This window comes from Triticum aestivum, chromosome 1A (genome assembly GCF_018294505.1).
Source record: "Triticum aestivum cultivar Chinese Spring chromosome 1A, IWGSC CS RefSeq v2.1, whole genome shotgun sequence".
In the NCBI taxonomy this organism is placed as follows: domain Eukaryota; kingdom Viridiplantae; phylum Streptophyta; class Magnoliopsida; order Poales; family Poaceae; genus Triticum; species Triticum aestivum.
This window is the reverse complement of record NC_057794.1, coordinates 170,355,765-170,372,368: the sequence shown is the minus strand read 5'-3', so window position 1 is coordinate 170,372,368 and position 16,604 is coordinate 170,355,765.

Sequence of the window (16,604 nt, the reverse complement as noted above, 5' to 3'; positions counted from 1 at the left end):
CGCCCCCTAGGCCAGTGCTCCTCTGAGTGTTGGTCCGACCGAGTAGACTGCGGGGCCACCTCGGGGCAACCTGAGGGTTCGTTTTACTCGTAGGATGTCTCATCTGAGTGTGCCCTAAGAACGAGATATGTGCAGCTCCTATCGGGATTTGTCGGCACATTCGGGCGGTGTTGCTGGACTTGTTTTACCATTGTCGAGGATGTCTTGTAACCGGGATTCCGGGCCTGATCGGGTCTTCCCGCTAGAAGGAATATCCTTCGTTGACCGTGAGAGCTTGTGATGGGCTAAGTTGGGACACCCCTGCAGGGTTTTGAACTTTCGAAAGCCGTGCCCGCGATTATGGGCAGATGGGAATTTGTTAATGTCCGGTTGTAGAAAATATGAAGTTGACCTTAATTAAAATACATGAACCGCGTGTGTAACCGTGATGGTCTCTTTCCGGTGGAGTCCAGGAAGTGAACACGGTGTTGGAGTAATGCTTGACGTAGGTTGTTCTTGGATCACTTCTTGATCATAGTTTCTCGACCGTGCTTTGCCTTCTCTTCTCGCTCTCATTTGCGTATGTTAGCTACCATATATGCTAGCCGCTTGCTACAGCTCCACCTCATACCTTTTACCATTCCTATAAGCTTAAATAGTCTTGATCGCGAGGGTGTAAGATTGCTGAGTCCCCGTGACTCATAGATACTTCCAAAACCAGCTTGCAGGTGCCGATGAGACCGTGCAGGTGACGCAACCAAGCTCAAGGAGGAGCTCGATGAAGATCTTGTCCTTTGTGTTGTTTCGTTCTAGTTGATTAGTAGTGGAGCCTAGTTGGGGTCGATCGGGGATCTGTGTAGCATTTGGGGTAGTCTTCTTTTATTTTGGTTCCGTAGTCGGACCTTGTCTGTATCTGGTTGATGTAATGCTTTATTCATGTAATTGTGTGAAGTGGCGATTGTAAGCCAACTATGTATCTCTTTCCCTTATGTATTACATGGGTTGTGTGAAGATTACCTCACTTGCGACATTGCTTTCAATGCAGTTATGCCTCTAAGTCGTGCTTCGACACGTGGGAGATATAACCGCATCAAGGGCGTTTCACAAGACTCAATCCTCTATGCGACACCGACTCGCAAGAGCATTGACAACGTCAAACCCAAGAGGCCTTTGCGCTAGCACGAGAACGACAACGACAACGCCAACATGAAGAGGAAGAGCGAGCGCGTCTACACCAAAATGCTCAAGATGCCGAGGCACAACGTCACGAACAACAACTCCGTGACGCTCAAGCACTTGTGGCGCAACAAGCTCTACACGATTCAAGTCTAGCTGTCCCCGACCGAGGCCAACAAGCCCGTGAACAAGAGGAAGCACTTCGCAAAGAAATTCAAGAACGAAGATTTCAAGCTCGCGTGTATCGTCAAGTTCCTCCTCGAGCTCGACAAGCTCCTCCACAAGCTCGCCAAGAACAACAAGTCAATCAAGAGCATGAAGACAATGGAGATCCTCCACAACAAGAGCAACATGAGGATGCCAACCCTCCGCGCCAAGAGCACCACAAGTTGAACAATCATCAACAACATGGGCGTCATCATCCCCGACCCCAACACAATGAAGAGCAATGCTATGGCAAACTCAAGTTCACCATGACGAAGTTCAACGGAAGCAATGATCCCGAAGAGTACATTTCATGGGCATTGAAGGTTGACAAGATCTTCCGTTTGCACAACTATGAAGAAGAGAAGAAGATCGTGATGGCATCCCTTGAGTTCCAAGACTATGTCCTCATTTGCTGGGAACAAGTCATTGAGCGCCGTGAGGCAAGAGGTGAACCACCCATCACCACTTGGGCACAAATGAAGGATGTCATGAGATCATGATTCGTACCTACCTACTACAACCGCGACCTCTTCAAGAAACTCCAACAACTCAAGCAAGGAACCAAGAGCGTTGAAGAGTACTACAAGGAGATGGAGATTGCCATGATACGAGCAAATGTCACAGAAGATGATGAGCAAACTATGGCACGTTTCTTGAATGGACTCAATCATCCCATCAAGAAGATCACAGACTTCCAACCATACTCAAATCTCGTCGAGCTAGTGCACCAAGCTACCAAAGCGGAACGCCAAGTGCAAGATGATTTCAAGTATGCCAAGTTCTCATCCAAGTCCTACGACTTCTCCAACAACCAAGCTTCAACGACTCCAACACCGACTACAAAGCCTTCTACTACCAACATCGACAAGTCGAGTTCGAAGAAAGCTTCGTGAACTACAAGTCATCCTACCACGAGCAACTTCAAGCCGAGAGCTTCATCATCATCAACTCCAACCGATGAGACCGTCAAGACGAGTTCCTTCAAGTGTTTCATTTGCGGAGGCCGAGGCCACAAGTCCTATGAGTGCACCAACAAGCGAATCATGATCCTCAACGATGATGGCACTTATGACTCAATGAGTGAAGGCGAAATGGAAGCCCTTGAGCAAGTCGCCATGCACCGACAAGTGAACGATGAAGAGGAACAAGTCTTTTGCGATGAAGATTCAAGTTCCTCCCTTGTTGTCTCCAAGGTTTTAACTCTACAACATCATCAAGAAGAAGACCAAAGATGCTATATCTTTCATACCAAGGCCGACATCAATGGACGATCCGTCAAGGTCATCATCGATGGAGGAAGTTGTCATAACTTGGCAAGTGAAGAACTTTGCTCCAAGCTCCAATTGCCCAAGACGAAGCATCCCAATCCATACAAATTCCAATGTCTTAGCAACTTCGGCACCATCCAAGTCGAGCACCGAGTACAAGTCTCCTTCAAAATTGGCGCCTACGAAGACACCTTGGAGTGCGACGTCGTTCCAATGACCGTTTGCCATCTTCTCCTTGGACGCCCATGGAAATTCGATAGAGGAGTCATCCACAACGGCCGAACGAACCACTACATCTTCAAGATGAAGGGGAAGGAGTATGTTCTCCGTCCAATGTAGCCAAGTCAAGTGATCGCCGACAAGCAAGCCACCCATCGTGGAGATCATAGTGAGAGAGCGAGCCACCAAAAAGAGAGTGAGCGCCACAAGCCCAAATCGAGTGCCTCCATGATGAGCAAAAAGAAGAACCTAGTTCTATTTGCCACCAAACGTGAGATAAAAGAAGTGTGTGAGAACCCATCTAGTGTGATACACTATTTCCTCTTGTGCAAGGACAACGCACCAAAAGCTAATACCTCTCACACTCTACCTTTAGTGTCATCTTATCTTTTGCAGGAATTTCAAGATGTTTTCCCCGATGAGCTACCTCTGGGACTACCTCCTCTACGCGGCATTGAGCACCGAATCGACCTCATGATAGAGGCGAAGGTGTCTCAATGTTTCGATGAGATAGATATCATTTTCTGTGGGAGTCGACTTTGACGATCCGACTACGAATGTGCGAAGACGTCACGCCTTAGCAATCGCTAAACAAACTTCCGAGGGTTATTAACCACGCAGGAGCATGATCAACCTGACCACGAGGGTCTATTTCCTGCGAGCAAACGAATAACAAGCAAGAAACTGAGATTGCAATCTGGATATTGCGAATAAAAGAGGAAAGCTTTATTAATGAAGGTGGGGTTCTGTGACGTCTTGGTCTGGTCGTTGGACACAAACGAAGTACGCGAAATTGCAGCTATGGCGAACTTTTAATCTAAACAAAACCCAAAGTCTAAACGATGCCCTAAGGGCTGTATATATGGAGGAGAGAGGGGGAATTTCGTGGCCCTTGGTGGAGGGGTCCGAAACAAACCCTAACTCTTGTTTCCCCACACATACAGACTCTAAAAACAACCTATACTTAAGTATTTCAAAAATACATGGGCCTGGCCCAATAATAAGGTGACTCATCACCTAGAATAGCCTCTGAACGAAATTTATGAAGTGGCATCTTGTATATTTCGTCCAAGGCTTCATGAACTCATTATGGTGGCTTCAAAGTCCGGGAATCATCACTTGTAACTCCGTTCTTGTTCCCCTTGCGCATGCCATCATCTCCTTGCTTGAACTTTCTCCAAGGTTCATCTTTCTTGTCCAAGCTAGGCCCTTCATTTGTAAGCAAAACAAATGTATCCAATTTAGGAAGCATCATATTTTCATGAACATTAGAATCGTTACCAAGAAACGAAAGTACCTGATAATTCAGTTGGTGTGCACGAGCTCTAGTAATTGGTCCAATATGTATAACAGCAGGGGCTGTGGGTGTAAAAATGGTATTGATGTCCTCATCACCTCATCCCCGGAGCACCTCTTCCGAACAAAGCACCATACCGTGTCAACCCCGAAGAAACCTAAGAAATACAAAGGCAAGTAAAACATCTCATAGACCATGGACATGTGCGTGAAAGTTTAAGTCCTTGTGCCGTTTCGGTCATTCTTGTGCCAAAACGAGACGGTAGGTTTCGCATGTGCTTTGATTGTAGACCTATCAATGCTATCACCGTTCGATATAGGTATCCCATTCCACGCCTAGACGATATGCTTGATGAGCTTAGCGGTGCCACTATCTTTTCCAAAATTGATCTTAAGAGTGGTTACTATCAAATCCGCATACAAGAGGGTGATGAATGGAAAACCACCTTCAAAACCAAGTTTGGTTTGTATGAGTGGTTAGTCATGCCTATGGGTCTCTCGGAAGCACCGGGCACTTTTATGCGTCTTATGAATCATGTCTTTTGCTCTTACATTGGTATATTTGTTGTGGTCTACCTTGATGATATCCTTGTTTATAGAAAATCTCTTAGAGATCATGTCACCCATGTTCGAACCATTTTGCAAACTCTTCGAAAAGAGAAACTCTATGCTAATATGGAGAAATGCCTTTTTGGCATTGACAAGCTCGTTTTCTTGGGTTTTTTTGTTTCCTCTAAGGTTGTTCATGTTGATGAGTCCAAGATCAATGCTATTAAGACTTGGCCACAACCAACCGACTTGCATCAAGTGTGTAGTTTTCCTAGCCTTGCGGGTTTCTATCATCGCTTTGTGAAGGATTTTAGCACCATTGCTTCACCTTTGCATGCTTTGAGCAAGAAGAATGCGCCTTTTTTTTGGGGACCATCCCAAGATACCGCATTCAACGAGCTTAAGAATTTGCTTACTCATGCTCCCGTGCTTGCTTTACCCAACTTTGACAAACCCTTTGAGATTCATTGTGATGCTAGCGGTAATGGCATAGGAGGTGTGTTAACGCAAGAGAAGCGCCCCATAGCTTACTTTAGTGAGAAACATTCCGGAGCGCAACTCAATTACCCCATCTATGACAAAGAGTTATATGCTTTAGTGCGCGTTTTGCATGAATGGGAACATTACCTTCGTCCCCATGAGTTTATCATTCATACCGATCATGAGACTCTCAAGTATCTTAAGGGACAAACCAAGTTGAACAAGCATCATGCTAAATGGAGTGAATTTATTGAGTATTTTCCTTATGTCATCAAATACATCAAAGGTAAGGAAAACATTGTAGCGGATGCTCTTTCCCGCATATGCATGCTTGTTACCCAACTTGAGCTAGATGTCATTGGCTTTGAGCATATCAAAGACTTGTATGAGCATGATGCAACTTTTGCTACTCCTTATGCCAAGTGTTTGTCTCATACATCTTGGGAACACTATTACATCAAAGATGGATATCTTATGAGAGCTAACAAACTTTGCATCCCCGAGTCTTCTCTTCGTTTGTTGCTTTTGCAGGAATCTCATGGAGGAGGCTTAATGGGACATTTCAGACGCGACAAGACGTTCGCCATGCTCTCGAAGAACTACTTTTGGCCAAAGATGTTTCGCGACGTCAATCGCTTCACCAACCGTTGCTCTACATGTCGCAAAGCTAAGTCCAAAGATCAATCTCATGGCCTCTATATGCCTCTACCAATTCCATACCAACCATGGGAAGACATTAGCATGGACTTTGTACTTGGTTTGCCTCGGACTCGAAATGGGAAAGATTCAATATTTGTCGTTGTGGACCGTTTCTCAAAAATGGCACATTTTATTCCTTGCAACAAGATAGACGATGCTTCACATGTTGCTAATCTCTTTTGTAGGGAAATATTGCGTCTACATGGAGTGCCAAAGACTATCGTCTCGGACCGCGACGTCAAGTTCCTTAGATACTTTTGGAAGACCCTATGCGGCAAGCTAGGAATCAAGCTACTCTTCTCTATGTCATATCATCCACAAACCGACGGCCGAACGGAAGTTACGAATCGCACACTCTCCGCTCTACTTCGGGTACTCATCAAGAAGAACATCAAGGAGTGGGAGGAGTGCCTACCTATCGCCGAGTTCGCCTACAACCGAGCAAGACACTCAACTACCGCCAAGTCCCCCTTCGAGGTCGTCTACGGATTCAACCCATTGTCACCATTGGACATTCTTCCTCTACCACTACAAGAGCGCATCAAATTGGACGCAAGTGCACGCACGACACATCTCAAGAAGGTGCATGAACATACAAGAAAAACCATCGAGCGCCAAGTACAACGCCTTGCGACCAAGCTCAATGTCAACAAGCACCCTATGGTATTCAACATTGGAGATCTTCGTGTGGCTACACCTTCGCAAGGACCGCTTTCCCCAAGAACGCAAGTCCAAACTTCGACCACGCGCGGATGGACCATTCAAGGTGCTTGCACGCTACAACAACAACGCATACAAGATCGACATCCCTTGTGACAAGTACTCCATGAGCGACATCTTCAACATCAAAGATCTCTCGCCCTACCATGGTGATGAAGATTTCGATCCGAGGACGGATCTTCCCCAAGGGAGGGGAGATGATGCAGAGCATCCCATGATCATCCCCATGGACACACCTATACCTCTAACAACACCACTTGGGCCAATGAAAATAGCCCGAGCCAAGGCTATCGAAGATAAGGTGAACTCAATCCTCTCCGAACTTCCACTTCCTATACATGAGACATGGCTACTACCTAAGTCCGAGATGTTGTGCATGATCAGGTACCAGGAGGACCCTCCCGAAGATGCGCATGAAGATGTACAAGTCCCCAAGTTCACGGATGAGGAGAACCAACAGAAGGAGACAAGAACATCTCCCAGGCCCCGGACATCCGGCCAAGACCCCGGACATCCGGCCCCTGGAGCGTCATCCACTACAGCAGCACAGCCGCCAGAAGCTACAGGCCCCGGACATCTGGCCTCGACAGCCCGAACATCCGGCCTCTCCCGAGCCCCCGGACATCCAGCCACCCACCCAGAAATCCGGCCCCTCCGAACCCAAGAGCAACAAATGACACCACTCCAGCCCGAACATCCGGCCTCCCCAGCCCGAACATCTGGCATCGCCTGAAAGCCCGGACATCCGGCCCGACCAGCCCGGACATCCGACCTCCCCTGTCTGCGCACAGTGAAGGGCCGAGGCCCATGTATCCCTTCTCCCCCTAGACTATATATACGCCACCTCGCCCAACTTTCTAGGGTTAGCAAAGGATTAGCTCATATTTTGTGTGAGAGCTTTGCTCATCCACTTGGTTACCTTCTCCTCGGAGATTCGAGCCTCCTACGGAGAAGATCCCCCAAGCGGCTTCAAGACCCCTCTTTAGGGAAGAACATCAAGACCTCCTCATGGAGAAGACCGGTTACCATGTATCGTCCCTAGTTGATCGTGGATCGTGTATCTTACTTTATGTATTCAAGGATCTAGCGCATGTGTGATCTATTCATGTTGGTTTGAGTGTTCCTCTTTGTCTCCTTTTGTGTATCCCTCGTTTTCCCCTTTCTGTTCTTCGTGTTCTTCAAGGGATTCCGCTCCTTTCGTGAAAGATCGGGCTATTAGGGTCCCTACCCTACATCCCCCCCTCCACCATAATCCACCTCGATCATATCATAGCGGTGCTTAGGCGAAGCCCTGCGTCGGTAACAACATCATCACCGTCATCACGCCGTTGTGTTGACGAAACTCTCCTGTGAAGCTCTGCTGGATCGGAGTTCGTGGGACGTCATCGAGCTGAACGTGTGCTGAACTCGGAGGTGCCGTACGTTCGATACTTGGATTGGTCGGATTGTGAAGACGTATGACTACATCAACTGTGTTCTCATAACGCTTCCGCTTATGGTCTATGAGGGTACGTGGACGATACTCTTCCCTCTCATTGCTATGCATCACCATGATCTTGCATGTGCATAGGAATTTTTTTGAAATTACTACGTTCCTCTACTGTGGCATCCGAGCTAGGTTTATGCGTAGATGTTATATGCACGAGTAGAACACAAGTGAGTTGTGGATGATACAAGTCATACTGCTTACTAGCATGTCATACTTTGGTTCGGTGGTATTGTTGGATGAAGTGGCCCGGACTGACATTATGCGTACGCTTACGCGAGACTGGTTCTACTGACGTGATTTGCACACAGGTGGCTGGCGGGTGTCAGTTTCTCCAACTTTAGTTGAACCGAGTGTGACTACGCCCGGTCCTTGTTGAAGGTTAAAACATCACTAACTTGACGAAATATCGTTGTGGTTTTGATGCGTAGGTAAGAATGGTTCTTGCTCAGCTCGTAGCAGCCACGTAAAACTTGCAACAACAAAGTAGAGGACGTCTAACTTGTTTTTGCAGGGCATGTTGTGATGTGATATGGTCAAGGCATGATGCTATATTTTATTGTATGAGATGATCATGTTTTGTAACGGAGTTATCGGCAACTGGCAGGAGCCATATGGTTGTCGCTTTATTGTATGCAATGCAATCGCCCTATAATTGCTTTACTTTATCACTAAATGGTAGTGATAGTCGTAGAAGCAATATTTGGCGAGATGACAATGATGCTACAATGGAGATCAAGGTGTCGCGTCGGTGATGATGGTGATCATGACGGTTCTTTGGAGATGGAGATCAAAGGCACAAGATGATGATGGCCATATCATATCACTTATATTGATTGCATGTGATGTTTATCCTTTATGCATCTTATTCTAATTGATTGACGGTAGCATTATAAGATGATCTCTCACTAAATTTCAAGGTACAAGTGTTCTCCCTGAGTATGCACCGTTGCCAAAGTTCGTCGTGCCGAGACACCATGTGATGATCGGGTGTGATAAGCTCTACGTTCACATACAACGGGTGCAAGCCAGTTTTGCACACACAGAAATACTCGGGTTAAACTTGACGAGCCTAGAATATGCAGATATGGCCTCAGAACACTGGAGACCGAAAAGTCGATCGTGGATCATACAGTAGATATGATCAACATAGTGATGTTCACCATTTAAAACTACTCCATCTCACATGATGATCGGACATGGCTTAGTTGATATGGATCACGTGATCGCTTAGATGATTAGAAGGATGTCTGTCTAAGTGGGAGTTCTTAAGTAATATAATTAATTGAACTTTAATTTATCATGAACTTACTCCTGATAGTATTTGCATAACTATGTTGTAGATCAATAGCTCGCGATGTAACTCCCCGTTTATTTTTGATATGTTCCTAGAGAAAAACTAAGTTGAAAGATGTTAGTAGCAATGATGCGGATTGGATCCATGATCTAAGGATTATCCTCATTGTTGCATAGAAGAATCATGTCCTTGATGCACCGCTAGGTGACAGACCGATTGCAGGAGCAGATGCAGACGTTATGAACGTTTGGCGAGCTCGATATGATGACTACTTGATAGTCTAGTGCACCATGTTTTACAGCTTAGAATCGGGGCTTCAAAGATGTTTTGAATGCCACGGAGCATATGAGATGTTCCAAGAGTTGAAATTAGTATTTCAGACTCATGCCCATGTCGAAAGGTATGAGACCTTTGACAAGCACTTTGCCTACAAGATGGAGAAGAATAGCTCAACTAGTGAGCATGTGCTCAGAATGTCTGAGTACTACAATCACTTGAATCAAGTGGGAGTTAATCTTCCAGATAAGATAGTGATTGACAGAGTTCTCTAGTCACTATCACCAAGTTACTGGAACTTCGTGATGAACTATAATATGCAAGGGATAACGGAAACGATTCCCAAGCTCTTCGTGATGCTGAAATCGACGAAGGTAGAAATCAAGAAAAGCATCAAGCGTTGATGGTTGACAAGACCACTAGTTTCAAGAAAAGGGCAAAGGGAAGAAGGGGAACTTCAAGAAGAATGAAAAGCAAGTTGCTGCTCAAGTGAAGAAGCCCAAGTCTAGACCTAAGCCTGAGACTAAGTGCTTTTATTGCAAAGGGACTGGTCACTAGAAGCAGAACTACCCCAAGTATTTGGCAGATAAGAAGGATGGCAAAGTGAACAAAGGTATATTTGATATACATGTTATTGATGTGTACTTTACTAGTGTTTATAGCAACCCCTCAGTATTTGATACTAGTTCAGTTGCTGAGATTAGTAACTTGAAATGGGAGTTGCAGAATGAACAGAGACTAGCTAAGGGTGAAGTGACAATGTGTGTTGGAAGTGGTTCCAAGATTGATATGATCATCATCGCACACTCCCTATACTTTCGGAATTAGTGTTGAACCTAAATAAATGTTATTTGGTGTTTGTGTTAAGCATGAATATGATTTGATCATGTTTATTACAATACGGTTATTCATTTAAAGTCAAAGAATAATTGTTGTTCTATTTACATGAATAAAACCTTTAATGGTCATACACCCAAGGTGAATGGTTTATTGAATCTCGATCGTATTAATACACATATTCATAATATTGATGCCAAAAGATGCAAAGTTAGTAATGATAGTGCAACTCATTTGTGGCACTGCCGTTTAGGTCATATTGGTGTAAAGCGCATGAAGAAAGTCCACGCTGATGGGCTTTTGGAATCACTTGATTATGAACCAATTGATGTTTGCGAACCATGCCTCATGGGAATGATGACTCAGACTCCGTTCTACGGAACAATGGAGCGAGCAACAGACTTGTTGGAAATAATACATACTAATGTATGCAGTCCGATGAGTGTTGAGGCTCGCGGCAGGTATCGTTATTTTCTGACCTTCATAGATGATTTGAGTAAGATATGGGTATATCTTCTTGATGAAACATAAATCTAAAACATTTCAAAAGTTCAAATAATTTCAGAGTGAAGTGGAAAATCATCGTAACAAGAAAATAAAGTTTCTATGATCTGATCGTCGAGGAGAATATTTGAGTTACAAGTTTGGTCTTCATTTGAAACAATGCGGAATAGTTTCGCAATTCACGCCACCCGGAACACCACAGCGTAAGGGTGTGTCTGAACATCGTAACCGTACTTTATTAGATATGGTGCAATCTATGATGTCTCTTACCGATTTACCATTGTCATTTTGGGGTTATGCATTAGAGACAGCTGCATTCACGTTAAATAGGGCACCATCTAAATCCGTTGAGACGATGCCATATGAACTGTGGTTTGGCAAGAAACCAAAGTTGTCATTTCTTAAAGTTTGGGGTTGCGATGCTTATGTGAAAAAGTTTCATCCTGATAAGCTCAAAGCCAAATCGGAGAAATGTGTCTTCATAGGATACCCAAAGGAGACAGTTGGGTACACCTTCTATCACAGATCCAAAGGAAAGACATTCGTTGCTAAGAATGGATCCTTTCTAGAGAAGGAGTTTCTCTCGAAAGAAATGAGTGGGAGGAAAGTAGAACTTGATGAGGTAACTGTGCCTGCTCCCTTATTGGAAAGTAGTTCATCACAGAAATCTGTTCATGTGACTCCTACACCAATTAGTGAGGAAGCTAATGGTGATGATCATGTAACTTCAGATCAAGTTACTACCGAACCTCGTAGGTCAACCAGAGTGAGATCTGCACCAGAGTGGTAAGGTAATCCTGTTCTGGATGTCATTGTTACTTGACCATGACGAACCTACAAACTATGAGGAAGCGAGGATGAGCCTAGATTCCGCGAAATGGCTTGAGGCCATGAAATCTGAGATGGGATCCATGTATGAGAACAAAGTATGGACTTTGATTGACTTGCTCGATGATCGGTTTGTCATTAAGAATAAATGGATCTTCAAGAGGAAGACGGACGCTGATAGTAGTGTTACTATCTACAAAGCTCAAAATTGTCGCAAAATGTTTTCGACAAGTTCAAGGTGTTGACTACGATGAGATTTTCTCACTCGTATCGATGCTTAAAAGTCTGTCCGAATCATGTTAGCAGTTGCCACATTTTATGAAATCTGGCAAATGGATGTCAAAAATGTATTCCTTCATGGATTTCTTAAAAGAAGAGTTGTATATGATGCAACCAGAAGGTTTTGTCAATCGTAAAGGTGATAACAAAGTGAGCAAGCTCCAGCGATCCATTTATGGAATGGTGCAAGCATCTCGGAAGTTGGAATATATGATTTGATAAAGTGATCAAAGCATATGGTTTTATACAGACTTGCGGTGAAGCCTGTGTTTACAAGAAAGTGAGTGGGAGCACTACAACATTTCTGATAAGTATATGTGAATGACATATTGTCGATCGGAAATAATGTAGAATTTTCTGGAAAGCATAAAGGAGTGTTTGAAAAGAGTTCTTCAAAGAAAGACCTCGATGAAGCTGCTTACACATTGAGCATCAAGATCTATAGAGATAGATCAAGACGCTTGATAAGTTTTTTAAATGAGTACATACCTTGACAAGATTTTGAAGTAGTTCAAAATGGAACAATCAAAGAAGGAGTTCTTGCCTGTGTTGCAAGGTGTGAAGTTGAGTAAAGACTCAAAACCCGACCACATCAGAAAATAGAAAGAGAATGAAAAGTCATTCCCTATGCCTCACTCATAGGTTCTATAAAGTATGCTATGTTGCTTACCAGTCCTATTATATACCTTAACATCTTTCTGGCAAGGGAGTACAATAGTGATCTAGGAGTAGATCACTAGACAACGGTCAAAATTATCCTTAGAGGACTACGGAAAAATTTCTCGGTTATGGAGGTGATAAAAGAGTTCGACGTAAAGAGTTACGTCGATGCAAGCTTTTTACATCGATCTAGATGACTCTAAGTCTCGATCTAGATACATATTGAAAGTGGGAGCAATTAGCTAGAGTAGCTCCGTGCAGAGCATTGTAGACATAGAAATTTGCGAAATACATACGGATCTGAATGTTGCAGACCCGTAGGCTAAACTACTCTCACAAGTAAAACATGATCACTCTTTGGGTGTTAATCACATAGCGATGTGAACTAGATTATTGACTCTATTAAACCCTTTGGGTATTAGTCACATGGAGATGTGAACTAATCACATAAAGATGTGAACTAGATTATTGACTCTAGTGCAAGTGGGAGACTAAAGGAAATATGCCCTTGAGGCAATAATAAAGTTATTATTTATTTCCTTATATCATGACAAATTTTTATTATTCATGCTAGAATTGTATTAACCAGAAACTTAGTAGATGTGTGAATACATAGACAAACAGAGTGTCACTAGTTTGCCTCTACTTGACTAGCTCGTTGAATCAATGATGGTTATGTTTCCTAACCATAGAGGAGGACTGCTCCTCTTGGCATGCCCTGCAAGGGCCGACCGGCCTCCCCCCTTGCTCCTTTATATACGGGGGTAGGGGGCACCCTAGGACACACAAGTTGATTGTTCCAAGACGTGCGCGGTGCCCCCCTCCACCATAATCCACCTCGATCATATCGTAGTGGTGCTTAGGCGAAGCCTTGCGTCGGTAGCAACATCATCACCGTCATCGCGCCGTCGTGCTGACGGAACTCTCCTATGAAGCTCTGCTGGATCAGAGTTCGTGGGACGTCATTGAGCTGAACATGTGCTGAACTCGAAGGTGCCGTACATTCAGTACTTGGATCGGTCGGATTCTGAAGACGTACGACTACATCAACCGCATTCTCATAACGCTTCCTCTTACGGTCTACGAGAGTACGTGGATGATACTCTTCCCTCTCGTTGCTATGCGTCACCATGATCTTGCGTGTGCGTAGGATTTTTTTTGAAATTACTACGTTCCCCTACAGCTCCACCTCCAACGCCTCCTCGTCTGGCCAGGCCATGGCTATCGGGCGACGGCGACCAGAGAAGAGGCTGCGGGAGGGGAATGAATGTATCTACTATTTGAGTTCGCCATCCGGCTTAAATAAATGCGCACCATCACGTGTACCCGCGGGTGCACAAATTGTAACATAAGGGTCTGCATAAGGGGGCGTCACGTAACTGGTATGTGTGTGAGATTCTGAGAGACAGAGTGCGTGTGTGCGACTCTACTCTTCGGACATGTACTCAACTTTTTGCATCGGGATATAAGTATAATGGTATTATACTTTAGCTAGTGATTTACGTGGCCATGTTAACGTGGTTGTGTAAAAAAATGTCACTTCATGCTCGTGATTTGCGCTATATAATTATGACAAGTTTACTAATTACTAAAGTAAAGTGGAATTTGTCAATGTTATACAAATTAAGGTGATTTTTTATCATACGGGTAAGGTTGGACGAAGGGTAGTAGGAACAAATGCTCTGCTTAGAGCATGTGTGTGAGATGGAGTCTTAGTGTGTGTGTGTGGGTGGGTGTGCGCGTGCGTGTGTGTGTGTATGAAGCGGAGTATTTGGTGGTGAAAGTAATTTAAGTGTGTGTGGCTTCATCGTAGAGAGGTGATGTGTATGGCAGAGGCCACCAACAAGGGGGTGCGAGAGAGAAGAGGCCCGTAGAGAGGGAAGAGAAGGCGTGTGTGCATGAGAGGAGTCGACATCGAGAGAACGTGTTTGTTCGAGAGACACCGAGGAAGACTACTATATATCCATGGTGCATGTAGGCGGGAATTAAATGAAGGGATGGTCTTATTTGTTTCGGGGATATAGGGGAAGAGTGAGAGAGGGGGGATAGCTAGAAGGAGATTGTTAAGTGTGAGTTTGTGTTTTACCCATCAAGGCGAAAGTTATGTGCACACAAGAAGAGAACGATTCGATGTGGGGTTAGGGATGAGGGTAATTAACTATGTATGGAGACATAGGAGACCTTGAACGTGCATGTGCGAGAGGTATACATGTATACGTGGGATGTGTGTGTGTGTGCGCGCGCGCATGATCGAGATAAAATAAAGAAGACATAAATCATAAGATCAACGACATGGGAGTGATGGATTGGTATGAAAATATGCATGCATGTGAGAGTGCAGGGAAGAAGGCCCGATAATTGAGCATGTGTTTTTGTCTTTAAGAGATAGTGGCGTGGGCTGGAGCATGCATCTATGGCGAGCAGAGGGAGCGAGACACAATGATTGTGCAAAAGAGATCAACCTATAGATGCATGTATGGAGAGACATATATAGTGTGCGTGATAGGAAGCAAGAGTGTGTGCGAGAAAGAAATGTTGATGGAGAAACTACAAATAGATAGAGAGATAGAGATGCTAGCTAGAGGGACATCGGCTAGTTTGAGTGTTGGAGATGACCGCCGAGTGGTCCAGAGGGTTAAGTTATGTGCGTGTGAGAGAAAGATAAAAAGAGGGTGCATGACTGCATGTAGAGACAAACATATATAGTGTAGGTGATAGGAAGCAAGAGTGAGGGCGAGAAAGAAGGTTGATGGAGAAACAGATAAATGGAAAGATAAAGATGCTAGCTAGTGTGTGTGTTAGAGATAAGAGTCGAGTGGATCAGAAGGCTGAGTTATGTGTGTGGGTGTGAGAGAGATAGAGAGAGGGTGCATGTGATTCACATACAAACAAATATCAGAGTGAAATGAGATCCCGAGAGACATAGTTTTGTGTATGCTAGATAGAAAGATATTTCACAACGAGAGTGATAGCTAGAGAGACATATCAGGGAACGCGAGATATCTCTAGGGAGAGAGATAGTGTGTGAGAGACATACAAGAGAATGGTGGAGAGATATGAGACCCTGGGAGACAGAGTTTGTGTTTGTGTGTGAGAAAGAGGTATTTAAGAGGAAGTGTAACGCCCCGAGACCGTTGTGCCACGTGTCTTCCAGTTATTCGCTGTTGTTGCCTTGTCTTCCGCTTGCGTGTTGCATCTTGCCATGTCATCATCTGCATTGCATCATCATGTTTTTAAAACTTGCATCCGTCCTGGTCTCCTTGTTCTTTCCGTTGTCCGTTCTAAGCCCAGACACACTTGCACGCGCCCGCGGCACCTCCGAAATATTATTTTATTAGTGGCCAGAAAATGTTCTCGAAATGGGTTGAAATTTAGCATACGGTGTTGTTATGTTGTAGGTAGGCCACCTGCCAAGTTTCATCGCGTTCGGAGTCAGTTTGACGCCCCAACGGTTAACTATAGCGGCATTATAGTCAGTCTATCGTCGGACGTTTCCAGTCTCCGGAAATAGTTGTCGGGTTGCATTCCTCCTCTCTCTTCTCAGTCCAACCACACACTTGACCTCGTTTGCCTAACCCCTCTTTGCACAGCGCATAGTCCCCTTTCGCGCATCCGAAACTCCCCCGAACCCAACCCGGACAGTCGTCACCGTTGGGTCCGGATCATCCCCAAACATCTATAAAACATCCCCATTTTCTTAATTGGACTCCCTAGCCTTATTTTTTTCAGCCTCCCGATTACGATCGTAGGGACGTGACAGCCCATACCCTAATCTCTTTGCAATATAAATAGTGGATAACCCTAAAACCTAGGGACCTTGTCCCATCCATCCCATCCCCGCACC